Genomic DNA, 12,322 nt, shown 5'->3' on the forward strand with positions numbered 1-12,322 from the left:
ACATGATTGTACTAGGGCTTCTTCCTCCCCAGGTGTCTGTCTGTGAGGAAAAGCAGTTGAGCAGTTCTTTATTATGTGGATGTAATTGGGTAGCCTTTGAATTGTACCTTGTCAGTCTAATTGTAAAAGGTAAGTAGTGCAAGCATCAGTTTTGAAATAGAGTTGAAGAAGTTAAAATTGATTTTCTTAGGGCTGTGTTTTTTACTGTGTTAGGACTGACTTTCCCTGTATGCTGAAATGATAGCAGGATATTAGAAGGGACCTTGTAAGCAAAGACTTTTCCCTGGAGTCTCATCTTACCAGTGTGGTGAGTAGGAGAGATAACAGAATCCTGTCCTTCTTCCTTGATTACAGGAGATCATCCTTTCTAATTTGAACCACTGTTGCTTAGTATATTTGTATACTCCAGAGGAATCATAAGTATGGTTAGAGTTAAGCAAGCAATGAAAAGGCTAAAACCTGTTGTTCCTGTGGGAATGGAAATACATAGTCTAGTCCTATTTAGTATCTTCTCAATGAAACCTTTTCTCTTCTTTGGTGTTCTAAGTGGTAAACTTTTTCCCATCCATTCTGCCTCTCCACAGCACATTAAGACTAAAATCTTATGGAGAACCTGAATCAGTAATGCATTTTTATGTTCAGTTCTAAGTGTGATGATGTTCCTGCTTGTAGGTCTGAGATTTTGTTGCATTATATCTGTATTCTCCTAATTACAGAGTGTTCTGTCCTGGCTTTTTAGACTTGATGATATTTTTGTAATACTAAGTAGAGGGTAAATGGCTAATAAATAATTTTCTATACAAATGAAACCAGAAAATGAGGAGTAATCTACTGGTAAGGCAAACACAGGTTACATGGAATAACTTGAGGAGTGATTTCAGGCTTTATGCAACTTCAAGGGGAGTTGTATCTCTTTCATTTCATTGTCCCAAAGGAAGATAGCACATCTCATACTGCTTTTTCCAATAAAGAAAGCTAGCCTGGTAAAATAATTTAATTCCTGGGGCTTCTGATAGAGATTTTAAGTAAATAGCCTATTCCTTTAGTATTATTAGTGTTTTTGGTGATGGAAGAAAAGTTGCAAAAATTCAATTGCTGAACTATCCCTTAAATTCTCAGATATTTTTGTATTTCTGTTTGCTAAAGTAACTGCTACATGACATGACAAATTGATTAATTTAATGTAGCAAGTGAGGGGAATAAAGAAGCAAAGTTACATTTTTTTTCATTTTAAATGTTTTTATTAGAAAGCTATAAAGACATCTGAAAATTCAAGAAACACTTCATGTTGCCTTGAAAGAGGGAACACACAATTCACATTTTGCAAACTAGGCATCTGAGCCAAGATGAGCAATACAAAGTTTAAGAACTGTCTTAATTTAGGCAAATTTGAAGGGACTATGTATGGAAAATGTAACATTTAGAAAAGTGCTATCTGCCTTGAAGTGGGGCAGGAGCAAAGGAATATCTCAGGGCTAAAGAGGATTGTGGCAAATTCAAATGTAGGCATTGAACATGGACACTATAGAACAAGCAAGGAATAATAAAATTTTGCAGTCTTTTGAATTTGGGCAGTTATCCTGTTGTTGTGTAATAAATACCCTCAGACAAATCATCACTATAGTTTGAGAACTCCAAAAAAGAATCACAGAGTAGCTGAGGCTGGAAGGCACCTCTGGAAAGCCAAAACCCCTCTCCAGCAGGGCCACACTGGGCAGATGGCCCAAGGATCATGTTAAAATCATGTTTTGAATATCTCTGACACGAGACTTTGCAGCCTGCTGCAGTTCAGAACCCTCCCCACCCCAGACATGCCTTTGTGGCAGTTCATGCCCACTTCTGCTTGTCCTTTCAGGGGCACCTCCAAGAAAAATCTGGGTTTGTCTTCTTCACAGCCTCGTGTCAGACACTTAAACACTGAGAAGATCCCTGTCTGGTCACCTGTCTGAAGTCCTTGGCACCCAGTGGAGGATATTGGCAAGTGGCACTGCCTCCTGACTCATGAGACCACCCTGAACACTTGAGCATTCCTGAGCTGCTGTTTCAGCATCTCCAGCTGGGGGCTTGTGCAGTTGCAATTCGTACTGCCTCTCATATTTTTAATTCAAAAACTTTGACTATTTTGATTCTTAGAGCAATTAAAAAAAATATTATTATTATGTTTTGGATCTTCACTAAGTAAAGGTATTTTTTAAAGTGAAAGTTCAAGGTGTTTGTGTATGTAAATACTTCACAAAAATCCCATAACTCTATTCAAATAACCTTGAAAAGTAATCTGTATCTATACATCCCTAAACTGGTTGCTATACTTCATTTGGTTTTCAAATTTAAAGGAAAATTAAATTTCTGTTCTACAGCTTGAGATGAACCCTGCTAATTTTGCTTGGATTCTGCAAGTGCTTTGGATAACTGAGGAGAATTTAGAGTATTTTTTTTGCCCCCAGCCTTGAGTGAAGTTCACAGATGTTGCTGGTGCAGTTACAAGCAATGTTGCTCGGCAGTTCCTAATCTGATCACAGTAACATATCCTTTTCAGTCTCATGAATGCATTGTTCAGCCTGCAGTTGATTAATTATCTCTTAAGCAATTCCTCTCTAATTCATTGGTAATCTTCTGCTTATTTTCCATTTCCGTGGGTTAATCTTCTGAATTAACAGAATGAAAAGAAGAACATCCGAATATTACTGATTTGATCATGATGGTGAAAGTGAATGAGAGTCCATCACAACAAACTCTTTGTGCTGGTTTTTCATCTTAGACATGTGAATTGCTAAAGATTCTAGTCATGAACAAGCCATGTTATTTTTTGGGAGATTGCCATGGTGATCAGGTGGGTTGTGAAATACACTGAATAAAAATAAAATACCTTTTCCCAATTTATGAGCTTTGAAGAAAAGGGGAGTTTGGGAACCCCCATTAATCTCAAGCTATCAGGATTTTTCCTGTCTTGCCAGTACCATTCTACTGCTGATAAAACTGCAGGGGGAGGGAGCACAGTAGCCCCAGTGTTATTCTGACAGTGTGAAATTTGTGAACTCTTGGTTGCTCCTGTTTGAGCTTGTGGAATGTCCTTACTTTGCAGGTGCTGGTGGAGCTTGTCCAAGTAACTAAGAAACCTCTGTAGCCTTTTTCCAGTGTCTTAATTTTTATCACAGGACTTTATAGCCATTGGTGGAATTGTGGGGTTTCTCAATGAGCATTTTTTTACCAGTTGATCTTCTTGGCCATTTCTCCTGTACCTCTGAAGTGTACACAAACCAAGTAGCATGAAGGGAACATAAGAAAAATTCTTTACATCCAGCTGAACTTTTTTTTTTTTTATGATCTCCTCCTATTGCTATAGCAATTGGTCCAAAAACTCTTGGATTATGAGCTCTTGGATTATTGAAATTAGTTTATAATTACTGAGGCTGGCATAATGTCTGTTTCTACTGACCTACAGTATATTTAAGGTGATCATTATTAGTGTGGGGTAGTACAATGGCCTGTTGACCAGTTGTTGCTGTTGGTACAGAAAGAAGTAATTCATATTATTCTGACTGCAGCATTGGTTTATTTTGCTTAGATGTCCATTTATTCATGCAATACTCTGCTCTTTAATCCTAAAGGAGAGTTTAAAGGTATATGGAACTGGATCATATGGAAAGGGATTTAATACAGTAAAAATACTTACTATATATAGAAGCAATGTGTTGTACTTGAGAGGCTGTGCTAGAGTTGCTGTGGGGAATAATATTATATCTATCATAAAGTAAATTGTTATTGCTCTGTATAGAAAAGCTCAGCACGTGTGGTAGAAACATAAGCCTCTTAACTTTGATTTGCTTTCTTAAAATGAATGCTATCCAAATTAACAAGACTTTACTGTCTTTGAAGTTTATAGTTTGACCTATAGAATTAATAGTTACAGTAGTCACTGAGGTGATTGATTATTGCTATGTGCTGGGTTTTTAAGGTATACATCATGCCAGATAATTTGTAGTTAGTTTGAAGAAGAGGGGTGATTATTTGGATCACTCAATCTTATATTTTTTTTCAGGATAAAGTGTCTACAGAAAAATTCGAGTGCTGAAGAATTTTGTATAAAAACTAATACTAGGATGGAATGCAGCCTTAGTGCCAGTCTCCTTGTGTGCTCTGATGCAAAGTGATTTGCCTATCACGTTGAAGTGGCCCAATGAGATAGGAACTAAGAAAGGTATCAGTGCAGTTCAGATTGAGATGCAAATATAACTCAGGATTTTGCTGAAGTCTGGATTAATGAAAAACAGTATTCCCAATATTTAACTGGTGTAGATAATCAAATCTTTTTCTTTTTTCCAAGGCTTACATTTCAAGTTTAAATTTAACTAAGTTGCTGAACAGGTTCCCTGATCTATATTTAAGCAAATACCATTCTTTAAATGGTTGAGTAGCATTTCCCTTTTCACAGGAGCACAAAGGTAATTCCAAAATTGAATCTGATAACTTCAAATTACATAATTACAAGCAGAATTTCTAAATTTTATTAGGAAAATGTGCAGTCACAAGTATTCCTTTTGGTTTCTTCATTTGCTGTGGAGAGATACTCTGACGTGATCCCTACTGATCATGCTGATACAGACAGTGATGCTAAACCTTAAGAGAAATAAGCACAGTGGATGAACCTGAATCACTTTTTCTTGGCAGGTATACAAATACAATTATCAATATTAATCTGCAGGGTGGTTAATCCATGAAGCAGATTTGGTTAGTGCTTTTCAGAGTCATGAATGGCAGCATGGCATCATCCAGAAATGAGTTTTGAAGGCTCTGGTGGGAGAATGTGCTGAGTCTCTACTTAGTACAAAACAGTATTAAGTGTTTCTTCTCAAGCTATAGTTTTATTTTTCTTGTGACAGAAGAAAACCTCATTACTGTAAAGCATTTTAGAAAGCCCAAGAATCTGTGATAAAAGTGGATATAACAGGCTCGGGTTTCTGGGGGCTTATTCCAAAATCAATTTTACTAATGAAACTTCTGCTCCCTTCTGGTAATCCTGAAAGTGTCCTACCAAGTAAGCAACTGGCAGTCTTCAAGTGAAATTACATTCACATCTGTTTTAAGTCTGTATCAGTTTTCTGATCTGAGTTTTGTGGTAAAGAAATTAAACCCATGAAATACCCAATGAATTGCATTACTTCAGAAGAGAAGGGAGTGGCTCTCCCACCCCGTATGTAGGATTTGAAACACTTTCCTTGGGTAATTGCCTGTCATTTTACAGCTCATTATCTTTCCCTCTTTTCAGTTGTTGGCCTTTTGTTTGGTTAAATTTCTCCTTTATTTTAGTCTTTCCTGTTGCACTAGAAACAACCAATCAGTTCTTGATTGCAGATCTCTCTTCTTTATTAAAACCAGCAGAAGTCTGGTATATCCATGATACTGCATTAACTGATGTTTTGATTTTATCTGCTTTCTTTTATTTCACTAAGTGAAACTTCTGAAGAAGTGGTATTTTGCAGGAAAGAAATGCTTGGGTAATTGAAATGGGCTTCTTGATATGGACTTAAACTTATGGACAGACAACAGTTTAAGGAATTAAAAAAACCCCAACAAAACACCAAACCCCACAAACAAATCCAAGCAGAAAGCCTAGATCCTGGTTCAGTGTTTGTGCAAGGTGTGGGGTTTTTTACTTTTTAGTTTTTTCAAGACCACTGCCTACAATACTTGGGCTCATTTTCAATCTTTTAAAAAAATTAATAAAGATCAAGGCATATGTATTTGAAGCAGTCTTTTGTTTATCTTGCAGTACCAGTTTTTTTGTTACTGAAAGGGTGACACCAGTTCTACACCATATATATCATACTAAATCCATTCCTTTCTGTTTATCTCAGATCTCTGCTCTAAATGGAATGAAGGCTTCATGAATATCATGGTTGTCAGCTTGAAATTTGTAAATTTGTAAATTTGAGAACTGAATGCTGTAACAGTATTCATATTCTGTGATATATACAGATCTGGTGATAAAAAGTGGGATTTATTGGTTTAGAATAGATGTTGATATATATATATATGGGACTTGCTAAGTTTATTTTTAAAAAGCAATGTTTATTTAACGAAGACATAAGAAGAATAAATTGAAACATCTGGTCTTGCTAGCTGTTCGGATGTTTTTGGGTTTCTTGGGTTGGGTTTTTTTTAGTACACAGGTCTGGAACTCTCTATAATTAAGGTTTCCAAAGCTTGCCCTTTGGATCCTACTTTAAAATTGCTTATAACTTTTGCCAAATGCATCTGGGCTATTTTTCTTCTTCTCTCCACCCTCCCTATACTGGATGATTGCCTCAACCTGATTATTTTATGATTTTCATGTGGTTTGGTTCTGACTCTTACCTAATTCAAACCAAAACAGTTAATGGTTTAGAAAGAAGCTACTTCAGAAGTAAAAAATCAAAGTTTTCTTTTAAAGTGATGTTAGAATATCTAATAAGGGATGGAAGAGTCACCTTCTCGTGGTTACACTCAAGATTTCACAAATAATGGTAAAAATCTGTCCAGGTTTCATACACTTTAAAAAAAAAGTAAAAATCCTGTTTAAATGTGTTTATTGTTGTTTGGAATTTAGAAGTTACCGGGATCCAAAAATGAAAAGCCTGAGGACACTAGGAAATTGATTTAACTTAGTAGAGTGCCTGAACTTAAGATGTAGGATAATGGGGTGGGAAGGAAGAGAAGAGATGGTATTTGAGGACAAGGTAAAAGATCAGGTTTTGAGAAGGGGATATAAGAGACCAAAGCTGTGAGCAAAGTGAGTCTGCTCTAATGCCAGGTTTTTGAAAGGGAGTTTCCTCTTCTCTCTCTGCTGTGAGGCTTGGTGCTGAGCTGTGTCTCTTTATTCCTTTCTAGGGATCTGATCCCAGAATCACTGAGTGGTTGAGGTTGGAAGGGGATTCTTCAGGTGGTCCAGTCCAACCCCCATGATCCAGCAGGGATGCCTAGTTGCTCAGATCCATGTCCAGGTGACTTGGGTGTGTTCAAGTGTGGGCACTCTGCATCCTCCAACCAGGTGGAGAAACCTGTGCTAGGGCTCAGTCACCTTCACAGTGGTTTCCTAATGTTCAGAGCCTTGTGTTTTTCAGTTTGAAGCCATTGCCCTCTAGTCTGCTGCTGGGCACTACTGAAAAACTTCTTGTGGAAGCTGAGAGTTCAGTGGGAGCAATGTTTGAATGACAGTGATAGTCAGGGGCTCTGAATGCCTTTTGAACTATCTATTGGCATTGTGCAGAATGAGTTAATTTGCTCCTCCAGCATGTACACACCATCTAGAGAACCTACATAGAGGTGTATGAATGTGTCCACACAGGCAAATTGTTAAAAAGATTTCGGTGTTGAAGTAGAATGAAAGAGAAAAAAAAAAATAGGGTGCCTGAGTATTCTTAATTTGTGGCTTGTATTTGGCCCATATTATTTTAAAAAATCATGTGATTGTATACCCACAATAAAGAGAAGTTAAAAAAATGAGATATGGAATAACTGATTATTAAATGAGCATTATACATTTTGCAGAGTGAGCAAAATCAAAAAGAAAACAGTGGTTGAACACTGATAGGAAAGGAAAGTTGTTTGCTTTCTATTAGGCTCTGCGTGTCCTGATCACTGTGGGGTACAAATGCTTGGTACAGCTCTCTCACTTTTATTCTGCTTGGAAAGGTGAGTGACTTGAGTACATACAATGTTTAAAATGTATTTTAGCCTTTATTATCTTATTTTAGATAGTTTAGTTTTTAGCATTTAATTTTGTGCTTTAGCTCTTCTTGAAACCGGTTGTGGCCATGAAAATTGTACATGGTTGGAAAATCTTGCTTAAGTTGTCAAGGTGGGAACCCAGAGTAGAATGACAAAAGAATCTTTCCATGCTGTACAGGCTTTTTTTGTAGCATATGTTTTATGGGGTTTCAGTGTATTTCCATTTGGAAATAATTAAATTTATTCACTTGTTTCTCATCTGCTAGAACTTCTTGAATTGAATTCCAGAAACTTCCTGGCCATGGAACTGGCTTATTTGTACTGACTTCGTTTGCTTATTAGAGGGTATGGTTAATTAGTCGAAAAGTAGAAATAATTTAATTTTTCTTAAATGATTTTTAGGAAATTTGGCTGCATCTTAATATGGTTGGTTAATTTTTGTTTTTTAAATCTGAATGAATGGGGGCCCCAATGCAGGTTTTTCATATGGTTAACTGAAGAAAAGATCATTGTCTACCTTTTTGAGTGCTATAGCATTTTTAAGTAAACAAAATGTTATATTTATTTTCCAAGGATGATTCATAATGCTTCAGTGTATTTATGTCATCCTACAAGTCTTAAATATTGAACTTAACATAGACATATTCTACCTCAAGTATTAGAATAATGTTATCCTTTGCATTAGGAAGGAAGGGATGGATAATAACATTGTAGACATAGATTCTTGTATATTTTTGTGGGAATGCTGATCAATTGTTATGCTTTCTTTTTGCTTGTTCCAGTTCTCTCATCACTGTAACTTAATGATCTATATTTAGTATCTGTAGGCATTGAATTAAACAGTACAGAATAATGATATACCCAGATTTAAGTCCGTGACAAACACATTTGCAGCTGTTAAAAAGCTAAGTGCATTTGCTGCTTTTTAAAAGAGCTTGTGTCTCTCTGTCTTTGTTCAACTTAATCACTGTTCTATTGGAACACAAGCAGTGAATTTTTCTTTTTGTTTACACAACAGGTAAACTTTTACCATTCTGATTGCTGTGCTATTAAAAAAAAAAATTCCTTCTGCTAATCTGTTAGTGATACAGGACAGATTTTGTCATCTCTGTTAGATACAGAGTTGGAAGACAATCTTGAGTTTGTAGTGTGAAATTTTAAAAGGTTAACCTAGGCTAGGGTAAGAGGTGGTGTGTAAGAATCCATGTATTCTAGGTAGCTTGATCTGCAAATTGTCTGTAAATTGTCTTTGCTGACATGGAATTGTCATCTAGCAAGAGAAACAGTGGCAGGATTCTGTGAAAGGTTTGTTGTCTTCGCTTGGGGTGATTGTTTAAAAGAGCATTAGTAATCTGGCAAGCTGGAATCCAGATGGCAGAGCTACTCCAGAGTGTCCCTTGAGCCTGTGTGATGGTGGCCTAAAGGGAGAGTAGAAGGGTTTTTTGGAGAAAAACTAATCTGCTCTTTATCCTCATTGTGTAAAATCTTTTAGACTTAAAAATGTATATAATAGGTTTATTGCAAAGGTTTTTACAAGTATTATCTAATTTCAAAGAGAAAAGCTAAATAAGTGTGTGGGGATTTCTTCTTTAAGAGAAGTTGTATAAAATGGATTTGTGTAAAAACATTTAAACTAGAACTGGTTTTTGACCCTGTGGACTAATAGAGGTGGTAGAAATAGGGATTTGTGATCAGCTGTGGATACTTGGGGTAGCAAACAACTTTACCTGGATCAAGAGCAGCTAGAATTGAGCATCTTGTATCCTGAAACATTTAAGTATTCTCTCACAAATATTTGTGGACACTTTGATTGTCTGTTCAGTGAAATTCTGTGGTGTACTTCATAGGCTTCTATAACAGTAAGGATAGCAACAAATCCATGCTTAAAACACCATAAAATAATATTAGGGTCTTTTACTCTTTAAACACATGCTGGGCTACATGATAAAGGCTATTTCTTAATGGTGAGGCTTCAGTCAAGTTCTGTTGTCTTCTCTATGAGTGGGCTAAACCCCTTCAAGAGCTACTTTCACAAACCAACAAACTCTGTGCTCTGTGTCTGCAAGGTTAATAAATTTTTATTAGATTTTCTGCCTTGATTTGGGATAAGGGCTTTTTAGGAGGGCATTTGTTTTTATTTTTCCTTTAAGGAATAGATAATCTTTTCCCATCATTACTTTTGATACTACATGGAAGTTTTTATATAGGAGAGCCCTGAAAAACTCTAACTGGAAAACAAGTTTGTGAAAGAGGAGGGCAATTAACAAACGTTAAGACATGAAAAAATTTACAGAAAATTTACATTGATGATACTGAAACACACTCACCCAAAGAATCTGTTGAATTGACTTGAGAGTTGAATATTCATTTAAATAAAAAAAATAAATTACCTTTCAATTACTACAAGAATAATATGTAGATTTCAGTCAAAACCTGCATAAATTGAGAAAGAGGTTATTTTCTATCACATTTTCTGGTATTAAAAAATGAAATATTAAAAATTGTAGGGTTTTGGAACACTTTTTGCTTAGATTAAGTCAACAGGGGTGTATTACAGTTCAGATGGAACCTGTTGTTGATATTATTGAATGCCCATTTGCCTGCTCTGTACTGGCCTGATGATCATTACAGCAATCCAAAGCCAGTTATTTGTTGCTATTTCATGTATAATGTAGCTTTTAGAAGATTTTATTGAAAAGATAAGAGATACTCCAAAGTTGCCATGTGTTTGCATTTGGCTTTTTTTTTTCTTCTCTGAATTTGGTAGTAGTTTTTGATAAGACTTGTTCTTTTTAAAAGATGCTCTACACACCTGTATGTATATGGAATGCTCCTTTCCATGTATAGTATGTTCATGATTTGAAAATTGCAGTCAGAAGTTTTTCAACTAAAAAAAAAGGTAAACTGTACAGAATTAATATTAGCAGTACACCTCAACAAAAAATACTGTGCTATTTTAAATAAAAATTAGGCCTGTAGTATTCTTTTATGACTAATGTATAAAAATAAATACCATATGTCTTGCAAAATATCATCTGTTCTCTTGAAATGAAACTTTGTCATTGCCTTTTGTTTAGTGTACCTATGAATTTAGTTGACTGTAGTCCTTCAGTGCAGTTGTTGTTCTGGCTATTGATAAAGTTATTTTAGAGCATAATTCTTTTTTTTTTCTTCTTCTTGATGGAACAATAAGAAAATACTGAAGGCAGTTTATTTTTCTTGGGTCTGTAGAAAGCACAGGCTTTATAACATCTGGGATGCAGAATTTCCAATCATACATTTCTGTTGTGGCTTATTCAGATGAATTGAGCTGCAGGTTCTTTGGAAGTCTTGCTAGCAATGAGGAACACCTGAGACAGCATCACACACTCTCTGTTATTTTTCGATTATTCAGCTCATCTTGACCCTAGCTTCTCCTTCTAGAATATGTTTTTTGTGTACTGACCTCATTTAAACAGGAGAAACTAAGAAAGTGCAGGGCTTTTAGAATGGTAATTTCTGCTTCATGATTTGCAAATTTCAAGAGGTTCCCAGGTGACTACTGAGGTCTTACCTGAGTGCAAAAAAAGAAGCTAATCAGCCAGCATGACACTGAAGAAAATAGATGAGACTCCAGTTCACTGCATAGAAAAAAACCTTGATTTTCCTTTAGAGATTTTTCAAAACTAATTGTGTGCCATTAGACAAGCAGTTAGAGGATGAAATGGAATGAAACCTTGAAGTACTTTTGTAGACTTCAATTTTGTTAGTATAGGTGTATTATATTAGGTTGGCTTGATATTGAGAGGCAGTGCCAGCAATTAAAAAATCTAACCAGCAAAAAGCATCAAACTTTGGGCAGTTGAATATGCTCTGTGTTAAATGTCAGTGAGTGAATAGAGTTCAGTGCAAGCCTTGAGACTGTTAAATTTTTATCTGTTTATCCTTGTGCTCTTAAATTTGTTGATTTGGGTTTTGTGTAAATTGTTTTCTTCTCATTGCTGCTCATTTCTTCTCAGTGCTGTAAATGTGATACAGGTTGTTTTGTTGTTATTTGGTTGTTTTTGATGTTTTTTTTTCCTCTGGATACTGCAGTTAAAGCACATCTGTCATCATGTTGTTCTAATTTGTCTTGTTCAAAATGCTCCACAAACATAATAAGGATTATAGCCTGAGTCCTGAGCAGTCTGATTGAATGACTTCTTTTCCCATTTCGACCTAGAGCAGAGCAGGTTCTGCTCTTCCACTTATTCCCTTCTGTCTTCTGTAGTTCTAACCTAGTGCACCTCCTTTTTCTGCTCTGCTGCTCACTTCTGGAAACTGGTTTTTTTTTTTCAGTCTGGGTGTGGTTATAGGTCTGACATCAGGATATTCTAAAAGACAAATGTTTCTTTACATTTTCGCTCATATTATGTTTTCTTACTACTGTGTGTACTATGTAGTATGTATATGTTTTTATAAATATAGATGTGCATGTGTATAAAAATGCATACACAAAATGGTGTGTTTCTGACTTCTGACACTTTGATAATGTATCTGGAGCTTCTTACATCTTTACTTCTACTACCTTATAGCTTATATGGTGTCAAGAGTTTATGAAAGCTGATCCTGGCAATTTCATATTGGAGTGTTTAGA

The 12,322-nt window shown here is 35.8% G+C and overlaps 1 protein-coding gene across 4 annotated transcripts in view; it reads left to right on the forward strand.

The window, feature by feature from the left end:
* The window catches only part of CDKL5 (cyclin dependent kinase like 5), a 120,357-nt gene that overhangs the window by 18,262 nt on the left and 89,773 nt on the right, over positions 1-12,322 (forward strand). Inside the window, exon 3 of one of the 4 annotated variants that reach the window (XM_079315299.1) lies at positions 214-307. The exons of the other annotated variants lie outside the window; for them this stretch is intronic. The gene's annotated coding sequence lies outside the window, so the exon portion shown is untranslated. The remainder of the gene's footprint in view (positions 1-213; positions 308-12,322) is intronic. 4 annotated transcript variants of the gene reach the window in all.

The sequence above is a fragment of the Erithacus rubecula genome (assembly GCF_903797595.1).
Source record: "Erithacus rubecula genome assembly, chromosome: 1".
Taxonomy (NCBI): Eukaryota; Metazoa; Chordata; class Aves; order Passeriformes; family Muscicapidae; genus Erithacus; species Erithacus rubecula.